The 12747-nt window shown below is 46.3% G+C and overlaps 1 protein-coding gene across 2 annotated transcripts in view; it reads left to right on the top strand.

The window, feature by feature from the left end:
• LOC102451443 (leucine-rich repeat and fibronectin type III domain-containing protein 1-like protein) overlaps positions 1-12747 on the top strand; it is a 135575-nt gene that overhangs the window by 78297 nt on the left and 44531 nt on the right. The window contains exons 1-2 of one of the 2 annotated variants that reach the window (XM_075915271.2): positions 3445-3582; positions 4128-4397. The exons of the other annotated variant lie outside the window; for it this stretch is intronic. The gene's annotated coding sequence lies outside the window, so the exon portion shown is untranslated. Of the gene's footprint in view, positions 1-3444; positions 3583-4127; positions 4398-12747 lie in introns of those variants that run through there. 2 annotated transcript variants of the gene reach the window in all.

Below are 12747 nucleotides of genomic sequence, written 5' to 3'. Positions count from 1 at the left end.
CTTGAGCTCCAGCAGCTTCTTTATACCAGCTTGCTGGGCCCTGATTGGCTGCAGCAGAAGCAGCCACTCTAGCTTGCCTGGAGGACCTCTCTTCTGCTCTTTTCCCTGGGGCAGGGTGCCACAAGGCCACCAGCCTCCAGCACGGAGGTCCACTCAGTCACACTGCCATCGAAATTCGAGCCAGAGAAAATCAAGAGCCATTTGTCCTTCCATGACACCCAGTTTTACTTTCTGCAGTCCGCTGCGAGAACTTTCCTTCTCCCAGTTTTAAATCACTCCAAGCACAACTGATCTTATCAGAAGAAAGTTTCCTTTGATGTGCTGCCTAAATGTTGTTTTCTTAATTTTATCTCATTGTTCACTGTAGACTCCTTTCCCCTTCCAGGCAGTTAATCTCTTGTGAGACAGGTCTTACTGCTCCCCTGTTAATTCTATCGTAACACGGTTTGCGTTTGGAAATATTAGAACGAGGATCTGATTCTTTCTCTCCCCTCATATTTCTGTCGTGATATTGGATGACCAGAAGGGAGAACATATATCCTTTGACTTCTCAGCCTTCACGGCTGGAGTTTTCGAGTTTATAAATAGCACTTTTCACTCCACTCTCCATGCTAATTACAGGCATGTGCTTGCTTTAAGAACAGGTAAGTCAGAAAAGGTTATCACCTTAGGCCTTGTTGCTTCTAATGAGGGATGTTGATGGAAGGGGGTCAGTGTCCTTTTATCTTCAAGGTCTCAGAAGGTCCTGTGATTACTTATCTTGACTGTTGGGTCGGGAGAGGAATGTACAAGTTACAGCACAGAGCACCAAGACTGAAATAGTGAATTCTCTATTACCGTTTGCCAGAAAAGAAAAGAGAAAGAAAACAAGAAAGGGAGGCATTGGTGAATCTTCTTCTCACCACAGAAGGAGATTCACCAATGCCTCCCTTTCTTGTTTTCTTTCTCCTTTCTTTTCTGGTGATCGTTAACCGAGAATTCACTATTTCTCTCTGCCCATCGATATTCACTTTGCAAGTGGATTCAAGGGAGACCTTCGAGTGAAGCAACGTACTGAGATGTTTAGAGGTTGTAGGGGTGCTGATCACAGTAGCACACGTGGTGGGTGGGTGGAGGTAGAGCTGCGGGGCAGCTACACACACACACACACACACACACACACACACACACACACACACACACACACGTTCAGTGCCAGTCATCCTAGAGACCTAGCTGTGAAAGGAAGATTTCAGACTCCAAAGAGGATTGTAAACAGTACCGTCAAACCCAGTCACCAAACAGAAACATCTCGGGCCACCCATGTATCAATAATACTGCTCTGGTGCACACTAAGACACAATATTATGTCATTCCTTTCCCAAGACTCAGCCGTCTTCTACGTACAGGAAGCTGCAACTGAAAAACAATGTCGTTTTCTCTCCAGCCTTTCTCTGGTATCAGGAGTGTGGCTTTGTGATTATGAAATGTGTTCTGCCATGAACCCTAGCTTCCAAGTCAGCGATGGGAGTTTCCCTTATTTTTTGTGCTCATTCATTCGTGGCATCTGTAAATATAATAGTGTCCCAATCAAAACTGTAGTCTAGCATGATATGTAACCATATGCCTGTCTATGTATCCTCAGATCTTTTTAAGGAGCCTGTAAGAGATCAAACTAGCTACTGCAGAAATAATTGTTAGTACAGATTGAACCTCCCTAATCCAGCACTCTCTGGTCTAGCAACATCCATGGTCCGGCATGATTTCAGTTAGCCAGATGTCCACTTGTCATGGATGTGGCCAAGTTTCCCGCGGTCCCGCAAAGTTTGTTTGCAGCCCCCAGACCTGGCTCTGTGTTCTGTGCCATTGTTTGGCTCTAATGTACCCCTCTATGTCTTCTCAGAGCCCAGAAAGCAGTGGAAGTATTGGTAGCGCTGCTAGACAATATTGACTCCCTTGGTCCGGCACCAGTCAGGTCCTGAGGATGCCGGACTAGAGAGGTTCTGCCTGTAGTGAAAGTGCATCTGGAAGAATTCAGCAGCTCTTGTGTGTGTCGCAGTAATTAATGTGGCACATCAGCCAGGAGACAGAGAAGTGTTGGCTAGGAGAGCTGTTCGTTACTACATCTCTGCCAAAGGGGCTCAAGGATCGAAAATCTGAACAGCAGCTGCTAGAGACAAACCAAAAGCCCTCTGAAGGGCAGATACGGGTTTTGGGGGGCTGCAGATGTGAGGGTCGGGCCACACACATGCCTGTGCCCCAGCCTTTAAAAGATGGTTGCTGAGATGTAGGCTACATAGGAAGTCCGAGACGCTTGGCCTGACCCCTTGTGCCTCATGTCCCACTGTGTCTTTCGTGGGGGGATGGGAAGTTTGGCCTTGCCTCCCGCCACCTGCAGCTCTCCAGAGCCACCCCATGGGAAATACGTTGTGTTGCTCTGATCCGTGGAAGCCGCAGTGAGCGATTTAGATATGATGTAGATATTGGGATAGAGAGTACGCTTATTAAGTTTGCAGATGATACCAAACTGGGTGGGGTTGCCACTTCTTTGGAGGATAGGGACATAATTCAAAATGACCTTAGCAAGTTAGAGAAATGGTCAGAGTAAACAGGATGAGGTTTAATAAAGAGAAATGCAAAGTGCTCCACTTAGGAAGGAACAATCAGTTCCATACATACAAGATGGGAAGCGACTGTCTAGGAAGGAGCATGGCGGAAAGGGATCTAGGGGTCATAGTGGACCACAAGTTGAATATGAGTCAACAGTGTGATGCTGTTGCAAAAAAAGCAAATATGATTCTAGGTTGTATCAACAGGTGTGTTGTAAGCAAAACTCGTGAAGTCATTCTGCCGCTCTACTCTGCACTAGTTAGGCCTCAGCTGGAGTACTGTGTCCAGTTCTGGGCGCCACATTTCAAGAAAGATGTGGAGAAATTGGAAAGGGTCCAGAGAAGAGCGACAAGAATGATTAAAGGTCTAGAGAACATGACCTATGAAGCCAGGCTTCATGAACTGGGCTTGTTTAGTTTGGAAAAAAGAAGATTAAGGGGGGACATGATAGCGGTTTTCAAATATCTAAAAGGGTGTCACAAGGAGGAAGGAGAAAATTTGTTCCTCTTGGTTTCTGAGGACAGGGCAAGGAGTAATGGGCTTAAAGTGCAGCAGGGGAGGTTTAGATTGGACATTAGGAAAAAATTCCTAACTGTCAGGGTGGTCAAATATTGGAATAAATTGCCAAGGGAGGTGGTGGAATCTCCCTCTCTGGAGATATTTAAGAACAGGTTAGATAGACATCTGTCAGGGATGGTGTAGACGGAGCTTGGTCCTGCCTTGAGGGTGGGGGGCTGGACTCGATGACCTCTCAAGGTCCCTTCCAGTCCTATTATTCTATGATTCTATGATTTCAGCAGAAGCTGTCAGATCCCACTGAAGAGGTTAGAATCCGAGAATCCTGGGGTGGGCAGAGACCTCAGAAGGCATCAGGTGGCGACGCCGATCTGTTTCGGCACGGAAGATGAGACGCAAAGTCCAACGTTTGCCGTCGGAGGGGCGGTGCAGGAAAAGAAGCAGACAAGCGTTCTTGCATTTGGAAGTCGGCTCCGGGTAGATTTCCCTTCTCGGGGCTGGCTGGCTAATATGCTGGATGCGTGGGATAAGTTAATATGTTGGGGTCCCCTCTGTGTGCAGGGTTCGAATCCAGGGCCATCAGCACAAACACTGGCACGTTCCGCAACAGGGTCTCTTATTTGCTAGCCGGAAAACGCTGCTTCTAGCCCAGAGGGTTTCAAACTTTTTTTCTCGTTGCTCAGTTGAAGAAAACGGTGGGCACCGCGACCCAACAGAATGTGAGTGCAGGCTCCAGGGTGGGGCTGAGGATGGAGCTCTGGGGTACAGGAGGGGGCTCCGGCTTTGGGGGGGCAGGGCTGGGGCAGGAGGGGCTGACCTGGAGCAGCTCCCGTGGGGGGGAGGCTAAGGCAGCTTCCTGCACTACAGACTAGGCTACGCCTCAGAAGCAAGTTCCCAGCCAATGAAATGCAGAAGAAACTTGGGGTCGAAAGGCTGAGCTATCTCCTGGCCGATGGAACTAGGAGTTTTTCATAGCGCACGCTAAAAGGAAGCAGGTTTTCATTTGTTCATTTTTCTACCAGGAAACTCAGAGGCAGCGAAGCATCGAATAGTGGAATTTGAGAGGTGGCAGCAGGCCCGAGACAAAGTGCAGTGGGAAGATGATAGAGGCAGATGAAACCTACAACGCAAGCCCGGCTGTATTTCAGTGCAACCTGCCAGTGTGTAGTCTCTGCTGTGTGTGCGCTACAAAGGATTCTAGTCCCAATGGCTCAGTATCCCACTGCACAGATGAGATCTCTCTCTGTCTTTCGCATTCATCTTTTTTCTGGAGCTGCCAAAAGAAATTGAAGGTGATTTAAACAAATACAGGTTCGACCTCTCTAATCCGGCACACTCGGGTCCTGCAATATCCATGGTCCGGAATGATTTGAGTGAGCCGGATGTCCACTTGTCATGGGTGTGGCCAACTTTCCTGCAGTCCCACAAAGTTTGTTTACGGCCAGCGGGCCTGATTCTCAGTGTTCTATATTGTGATTTAACTCTAATTTACCCCGACATGTTTTCTAAGAGCCCAGCAAGCAGTGGAAGTGTTGGTAATACTGCTAGACACTATTGACCTCCCATCGACCAGCGACTTCTCTGGTTCGGCATGTGCCGGACTAGAGAGGTTCAACTTGTCGCTTCCATTTAATTCTCAATATTCAAGGATCACGTTAAAAAATGAAGCCTGTAATCACCTTTAGCAATTGCTAGAATTAGTTGAGGAATTGCCTTCTAAATATCTAGGCTTTTTTTTTTTTTAATTAAAAAATGTAACATTTACATTTCCTGCTGGCCACAGATGTGCATTCGGGATCTTTTGTGCTGCTTGGAAGGGTTCACAAGACAGGTGAGACTTTATTCCGCTCCGTGTTGTGTATCTCACTGGGGATGGTGATAAACAAGAAATGAAACAGAGCCGTGTTGGTATGCAATCCATAACTCTAGAATTGCACCAGATTCTACAGACTTAATAACTGGTAAATAATTTCCTCAGCCCTTTTAATGATAGAAAATAGCAGAGAGCACATTCTCCTGTTCAGCAAGGAAGCTGCCCCTTGATTTAGGGAAATGAATTGTGAGACAAGGCAGCTTAGATGCTCTTCTACAAGATCAGCCTTCATCCAGTAAGGCATTTCTCTGTGTGTTCAATTCAAGAGGGCGAAGGAAGCATTTTAAAGGTGCCGTCTTGCATCAGGCTTGATATGATGAGGCTTTTATGTCTGGCCATTTCCCCCCTATTGTGATCATTTATAAGGAAACAAAAAATAAATGCTTGTAGAGATTTACTTGGAAAAATGCAAGACGGGTAACATTTCATCTAATTTCCCGCCTAGCTTCACCCTGTGACTTAATCAGCTTCTCCTGTCTGTCACAATGTAGTGTCTTTCATCGTTCTCTCATTAATTTTCTACACGTAGAATTGTGATTGGCTGCTGGCTAGAAAACGAACTTTGCTAACACGCCCGGCTAACTTGGGTTCTGATTGTTTGGATACTCCCACGTGTCCTACGCAAGATCTCTTTTCATGTTCTGATTTTTATTTCTGGCTTTGCTGATTTCCCCAGTGCTGGAACCCATTTACGACACAAAGCTTAGCCCTGATCTACGCTAGGGAGTTATTTCGAAATAACTCCCCCTAGCTCAAATTTATAAGGGGGGCTTCTACGCTATCAAGCTCATTATTTCAAAATAGGCTGCTTATTTCAAAATCTGCCCTTCTGCTTTCCTCAGGGAATAACGCTACTTTCGAAATAGTGGTCGTGAAGATGCACCAGTGCTGATATTTTGAAATAATGGCTCCCCAGAATAATTTGAAGTAAATACTCCCCCATCCACATTAACCGAGTCATTTTGCAGCTTCCCCATAGTGTGGCCAAACTATTTCAATTTTGTTATTTGGGGAAGTTATTAAATCAATTTTAGTTCTTTTGAAATAGTTTCCGAGTGCAGACGTGCCCTTAGAGAGTAAATCAGTGGGTGTCATTTCCTTAGTTTGCGCAAATTAAATGCAAACGTCTACATAACGGAAACTGCACGGTTGAGATTTTAAAAGCACGTAAGCGAGGCAACTCAGAGGCCGGGTTCCCGCAGCAACCATAATTCATCCATTTTATGCGTATGTAGTATTTTTCTCAGTGTATATGGTATTAACTTTAATGCCCCCCTGGTAGCAAGAAATCCATAATTTCCTGGCTTTTGTCTACCAAAAAGTATATGTTATTTTTTTTATAAAGGGGGAAAGATGCCATTGTGTGTTGTGTGGGCAGAGTTAGAAACGCTCACTGTTGAATGAGACTGCGTATTAGAAATGACACGGCACTGTCTGAAATAGAAACCTCTGGCGTTGTGTGCTCCGGAAGCTGCAGCATGCCACGGAGAGCACAAAATTGGAAGTCAAAGGCTACTAGGTCGGAGCCAGGACAGGCCTTCCACACTCATGATCTTCCCACACATGGGAATATCACTGCTTCCTACATAAGAACATAGAACCATAGCACACTACACCAGGAAGGGATCTCGAGAGGTCATTGAGTCCCGTCCTCTACCCTCCCACTGGACCCAGCACCATCTCGATCATCCCTGACCGGCGTCGGTCCAACCTCCTCTGCAATATCTCCAGGGATGGAGATTCCATAATCTCCCTGGGCAATTTATTCCAGTGTTTCACCATCCTGACAGGCAGGAAGTGTTTCCTAATGTCCAACCTAAACCTCCCTGGCTGCAGTTTAAGCCCATTGCTTCTTATCCTGTCCTCAGAGGCCAAGGGGAACAATTTTTCTCCCTCCTCGTTGGGACATCCTTGTAGGAACTTGAAAACCGTGATCATGTTCCCTCTCGATCCCTTTTCCAAACTAAACAAGCCCAATTCTTTCAGTCTGCCCTCCTAGCTCATGTTCTCTAGACCTTCCATCGTTTTTGTTGCTCTTCTCTGGACCTTCTCCAGTTTCTCCACGTCTTTCCTAAAATGTGGTGCCCAGAACTGGACGCACTCCTCCAACCGAGGCCTAATCAGTGCAGAGCAGAGCAGAAGAATGGCTCCTCGTGTCCTGCTCACAACACTCCTGTTCATGCAGCCCAGAATCAGGTTTGCTTTTTTTGCAACCATGTGGCTCTGTCGATTCATGTTTAACTTCTGGTCCACTATGACCCTAGATCCCTTTCTGCAGGACTCCTTCCTAGGCAGCTGCTCCCCATCCTGTATGTGTGACACGGATCGATCCTTCCCAAGTGGAGCACTTTGCATGTGACCTTATTAAACTTCATCCTCTTTACCTCAGACCATTTCTATAGCTTGTCCAGATCAGTTTGAATTTTTGAATTAACCAGAATGGCCGGGATGGGTCAGACCAATCGTCCATCAAGCCCAGTGTCCTGTCTGGGGGCCAATGCCAGGTGCCCCAGAGGGAATGAACAGAACAGGGAATCATCAAGTGATCCCTCCCCTGTCACCTTTTTCCAGCCTCTGACGAACAGAGGCTAGGGACACCCTCCCGACCCATCCTGGTTAATAGCGAATGTTGGACCTACCCTCCAGGAATCTATCTAGCTCTTTTTTGAACCCTGTTCAAGTCCTGGTCTTCACAACATCCTCTGGCGAGGAGTTCCGCAGGTTGACTGTGCACTGCATGAAGAAAAACTTTGTTTTGTTTGTTTTAAACCTGCTGCCTATTCATAACATTGGGTGACCCCTTGTTCTTATGCTATGGGAACAAGTAAATAACGTTTCCTTCTTCACTTTCTCCACAGGGCTCATGATTTTATAGACCTCCCCTCCTTAGCCTCCTCTTTTCTAAGCTGAAAGTCCCAGTCTTTTTCATCTCCCTTCATATGGCAATACAGCCTCATCTCGTCAGCGGCCCTCAGAGAAGCCATGTATTGTAGTTTTGTGAATATCAGATTTTCAGTGGAACCATCAAACGTCAAACCAAATAACTTCTCCTGCTGACTTCGGACATCTCCATCTCTTCCGCATGCAGAATCCAAAGCAGCCAGCCTGGGATTGGAGTCCTGCTGACACTGTAGCTTTCGAACCAGGGTAGTAAAAACCTACATGTTTGATGCGTTCCGCTTTGATGATCTCTTTGAAGTCTTTGAAGGCATGCAGCACACCCTCAGAAGTCTCGTTCGAGGGCAGGACTTGGACACCTCCAATTCAAACCTTACTCACTTTCCCCTCATTTGCCAGGTTACTAAATCTCATATTTATTTTTAAAGGCATTGGATCAATTTTGCATTGTCTGTCTGCTAAGAACACCCGCTAAGCTTGCTGTTGGGATTAGCTCTGTCCTTCAGTCCCTGCTGAGATTAGGAACTCCTGGGCCGGAAGCATTCTTCTCTTATGTCTTGGGAATCCTTTTGAGCTCATGAAGATGAAAGAATTCACAGTGCTAGCTAACAAAACCCATCCAGGTAAAGAATAAACAGCCGTCTGTGTGTGCTTCGTAGACACTAGTGTCCAAGATTTCAGTGCGACAGCAAAATATTCCCCACTTCAAGAGTGAAAGGTAAAGTAGCTACTTGTAATTCCTGCTATAACAAGAGAAAAAAAGACTGCGAGCTATCCCAAATAGTGCTGAATTAGTTGATAAGGGTACACGAGGACAAATATTTCCCCTCTTTGCTGAGAAAAGCTTAGAAAAGAGGAGACTAATGGGGGATAGGAGAGAGGTCTGTGATCAGTGTGGAGAAAGTGAATAAGGACAAGTTATTTAGTTGTTCACATAACATAAGAACCAGGGGCCACCAAATGAAACTAGCAGGTTTAAAAGGACGTATTTCTTCACACAGTGCACAGACAACCTGTGGAACTCCTTGCCAGAAGATGTTGCAAAGAGCGGGACTTCAATAGCGTTAAAAAAAAAAAAGGACTAGATAAAAGATTTTGCTTGTTTGTATTCAATCTGCTGCCTATAAATTTCACTGTGTGACTGCCTTGTGTACGGGAAGGAGTAAATAACATTTCCTTATTCAATTTGTCCACACCATTTATGATTTTATAGACTTCTCACATATCTCCCCCGCCCCCACACCTTTAGTCATCTCTTTTCCAAGCTGAGAAGTCCTGGTCTATTTAATCTCTCCTTATATGAAAGCTTTTCCTTACCCCTAATAATTTCTGTTGCCTTTCTCTGTGTACCTTCTTCAAATCCAATATCTGTTTTTTAAGATAGAGAGATGTGGGCATACCATGAATTTATATAGCGGCAACATGATATTTTCTGACTTATTATAGCTTTCTTTTTCAGGATAACTAGCTTTGTGGATAAGGAAAAAGTGGTAGGTGTGGCGTATCTAGATTTGAGTAAGGCATTTGATAGTTTCACGTGACCTTTTTATTAACAAACTAGGAAAATACAACCTGGATGGGGCTACCATAAAGTGGGTGGATAAATGGTTGGATAACCACTCTCAGAGAGTAGTTATTAATGGTTCGCAGTCATGCTAGAAGGGCATAAAAAGTGGAGTTCTGTAGGGATCAGTTTTAGGACTGGTTTTATTCAGTATCTTCATCAGTGACTTAGATAATGGCATAGAGAGTTCACTTATAAAGCTTGTAGATGATGCTAAGAATTAGAAACTGTCTTTTAAAAAATGAACAAAAGCTGAAATCTTGTTTAATTTCAAAGATCCAAGAAGAGGAGCTTTAAGAGATACCCCAAATACAATAGCTAGTGATATTGCTTCTGGTACTGGTCACAGTAACAGCTAAGAAAATAATGTATACATCTTTTTTTCCCCCTTGAACTTTTTTTGAGTGGAAAACAAAACAAATCATGTTACAATTACATGTAGACTCGGGATTAAAGTCGATCGGTTGTTTCAAAACAACACCTGCTAGGCAGCTTTAGAGCTTTGTTTTATCTGATGGAATGTTGTTGTTTTTTAAAATCTACATTTCTACTTACCGCCTTCTTAAACCCATGCAATTTCCAGAAAGTGTTTCTCACACTAGAAATAAATTTGAAAAACAGAGTCGTTTCCTGCTCTGGGGAGCTGGGAGGCAAAGATGTTTTTAACAGTGCTGTTACCTTCATGGTGATGTGTTTGGGGTTTGGTTTTGGGTGTGTTGTTTTTTTTTTTCATTTCAGCAAATTATAGAGTCAATGTCCAAAAAGTACATGCTCGTTAACGTTCACTTTTCTTAAATTTAGGGCTGGGATGCTAAGAGGAATATTATTCTACCAGATTTATGTCTGTCCAACTGGCTCCGTGCTGTCAGATGGTGAATGTTCAGATGCAATTTGTCTTACCTCTGTGGTACTCCTTACAAATATTAATTTATGGGCAATGTTTCACTGCATCTTCTATGTCTCATACTTTCCTAGATACTGCTGCGTGCCAAACAGCATGAATTATTTGAGAAAATCTCCGCTTCCGCCATCGAATGCTTAATCGTATTTCTGTTTGGGGATGGGGAGACTGACCCTGCACCCCCATATTTTTACAGAAATATGTTTCCAAATATGAATAGGCATCACTCGAATATGCTGTCTGCTGAATAGGGCATGTGACCTATCATTCAAGAGTTTGTCATCCCCTGACTGGGAATATTCTATTTGTGTGCTTGTTTTGTTTCTTGTATGCGAAGTTAGAAATATGAAGTGGAAAACCTGGTTGTTAATGTGAGTCTTCTAATGAAAGCCATTAGTGATACTTAAGGAACTTAATGACCCGGTGCTCAAGGCACTGATCTGCGAATAGTCTTGTTTTTCCTGTAAAACTGGATTGTGCTTGGTCCTACAAAGGGAGGTGAGGAAGCTGGAATCCACCTTGAATTTTGGGCTCTTCTGGGGACATGTCAAGGGCTGCACTTTTCTAGGGAGCAGGTGCGGGATCTGGGATGGAAGTTGGGTGCAGAAGGGAGCTTGGGGGGTAGAGGACTGGAGTACAGGAGAAGGGGGGATCTGAGAGGGAATTTGGGTGAATGAGGGGGCTGTGATCTGGTGTATCACAGAATCCTAGAACGGGAAGTAACCTCAAAAGGTCATCAAGTCCAGCCCCCTGCCCTCATGGCAGGACCAAGCACCATCTAGACCATCCCTGACAGGTGTCTGTCCAACCTGCTCCTCAATATCTCCAGGGATGGAGATTTCACAACCTCCCCAGGCAACTTATTCCAGTGTTTGACCACCCTGACAGGTAGGAAGTGTTTCCTAATGTCCAACCTAAACCTCCCTCACTGCAGTTTAAGGCCATTGCTTCTTGTCCTGTCCTCAGAAGTCAAGAAGAACAGTTTTTCTCCCTCCTCCTTGTAACACCCTTTTAGGTACTCGAAAGCTGCTCTCATGTCCCCACTCAGTCGTCTTTTCTCCAAACTAAACACATCCAGTTCTTTCAGCCTTCCCTCGTAGCTCATGTTCTCTAGACCTTTAAGCATTCTTCTTGCTCTTCTCTGGACTTTCTCCACTTTCTCTACATCTTTCCTGAAATGCGGAGCCCAGAACTGGACATAAGACTCCAATTGAGGCCTACTCAGCGCGGAGCAGAGTGGAGGAACGACTTCTCGTGTCTTGCTCACACACTCCTGTCCATGCAGCCCAGAATCAGGTTGGGTTTTTTTGCAACGGTGTCCCACTGTTGACTCCTATTTAGCTTGTGGGTCACTCTGACCCCTAGATCCCTTTCTGCCGTACTCCTCCCTAGACAGTCGCTGCCCAGTCTGTGTGTGAACCGGATTGTTCCTTCCCAAGTGGAGCGCTGTCCTTATTAAACTTTATGCTTTTTACCCCAGAAGGCAAAGGGCAGCCCACTAAGGCAGAAATCGAGTGGCACCTGCTGTGTTTTTGAGAGTCCAGGACGTCTTCCTCCCCACTGTCTCAGCATCCTGAAGGGCTGATTGGGGAGGCAGGACCAGAGTTCCACCCCACAATGCCCTGTTAGGGTTACCAGACATGCTTGATCGGGTGTGGGGGGAGAAGAGACCAGCCGGGAGGGGAGGGGCAGGACCGGAAGCAGGGCTGGCGGGAGGGGGCGGGGGTAGTGGGGCTGGCTGGGGAAGATGGGGGGGCAGCCGGCGGGAAGCAGGGCTGGTTTTGGGTTGGGGGGGCTGGTCAGGAGGGGTCAGAGGGAGCGGGACAGACCCGGGCTCATGCAGATCTCAGGGTGCTGCCCGTCCCGCACACGGCCCCGGCGAGGTACGAGCGAGTCCGGCTATGGCTCCACAACGCGCTTGACCAGCGCTCAGGAGCACGGACAGGACTTCTCCTCCTCCCCACGGTGTCACTCCAACGTCAGATGCAACCAGAGGCTCCCAGCACCGATCGCGCCCCCTCCCAGTTACTCTCCCGTCTCCGCCAGGCTTCCGTCCGGCACCCAACCAGGAAACCAGAAAACACCAGACATTGCGCGTGTCCGGTATTTTCTGAATTTTTTTTACCAGACAAGGCCCAAAAACTGGACTGTCCGGTTGAATCCCGGACACCTGGCAACCCTATGCCCCCGACAAACGGAGGCCGAGGACTAAGCTGTGGTCGTTGGTGCAGTAGGAGACACCCCGGTTTGGCAGTAGCTGTACAGGGTCTGCGTGGGGTTATTTTGAGGTGAGGCCACCCCTGGAGCGTAGTGTCCAATTCTGGGGCCTCTGCTACAGACAGGACGTGGGCGCATTGGGGAGAGTCCAGCAGGGGCGACCAAAACGATTTGGGGACTGGAGCATGT

Source organism: Pelodiscus sinensis, chromosome 18, assembly GCF_052426305.1.
Source record: "Pelodiscus sinensis isolate ZL-2025 chromosome 18, ASM5242630v1, whole genome shotgun sequence".
Classification (NCBI taxonomy): domain Eukaryota; kingdom Metazoa; phylum Chordata; order Testudines; family Trionychidae; genus Pelodiscus; species Pelodiscus sinensis.
Note: the sequence above shows the minus strand (reverse complement) of the source record. Positions and strands in the feature narration are given on the sequence as shown.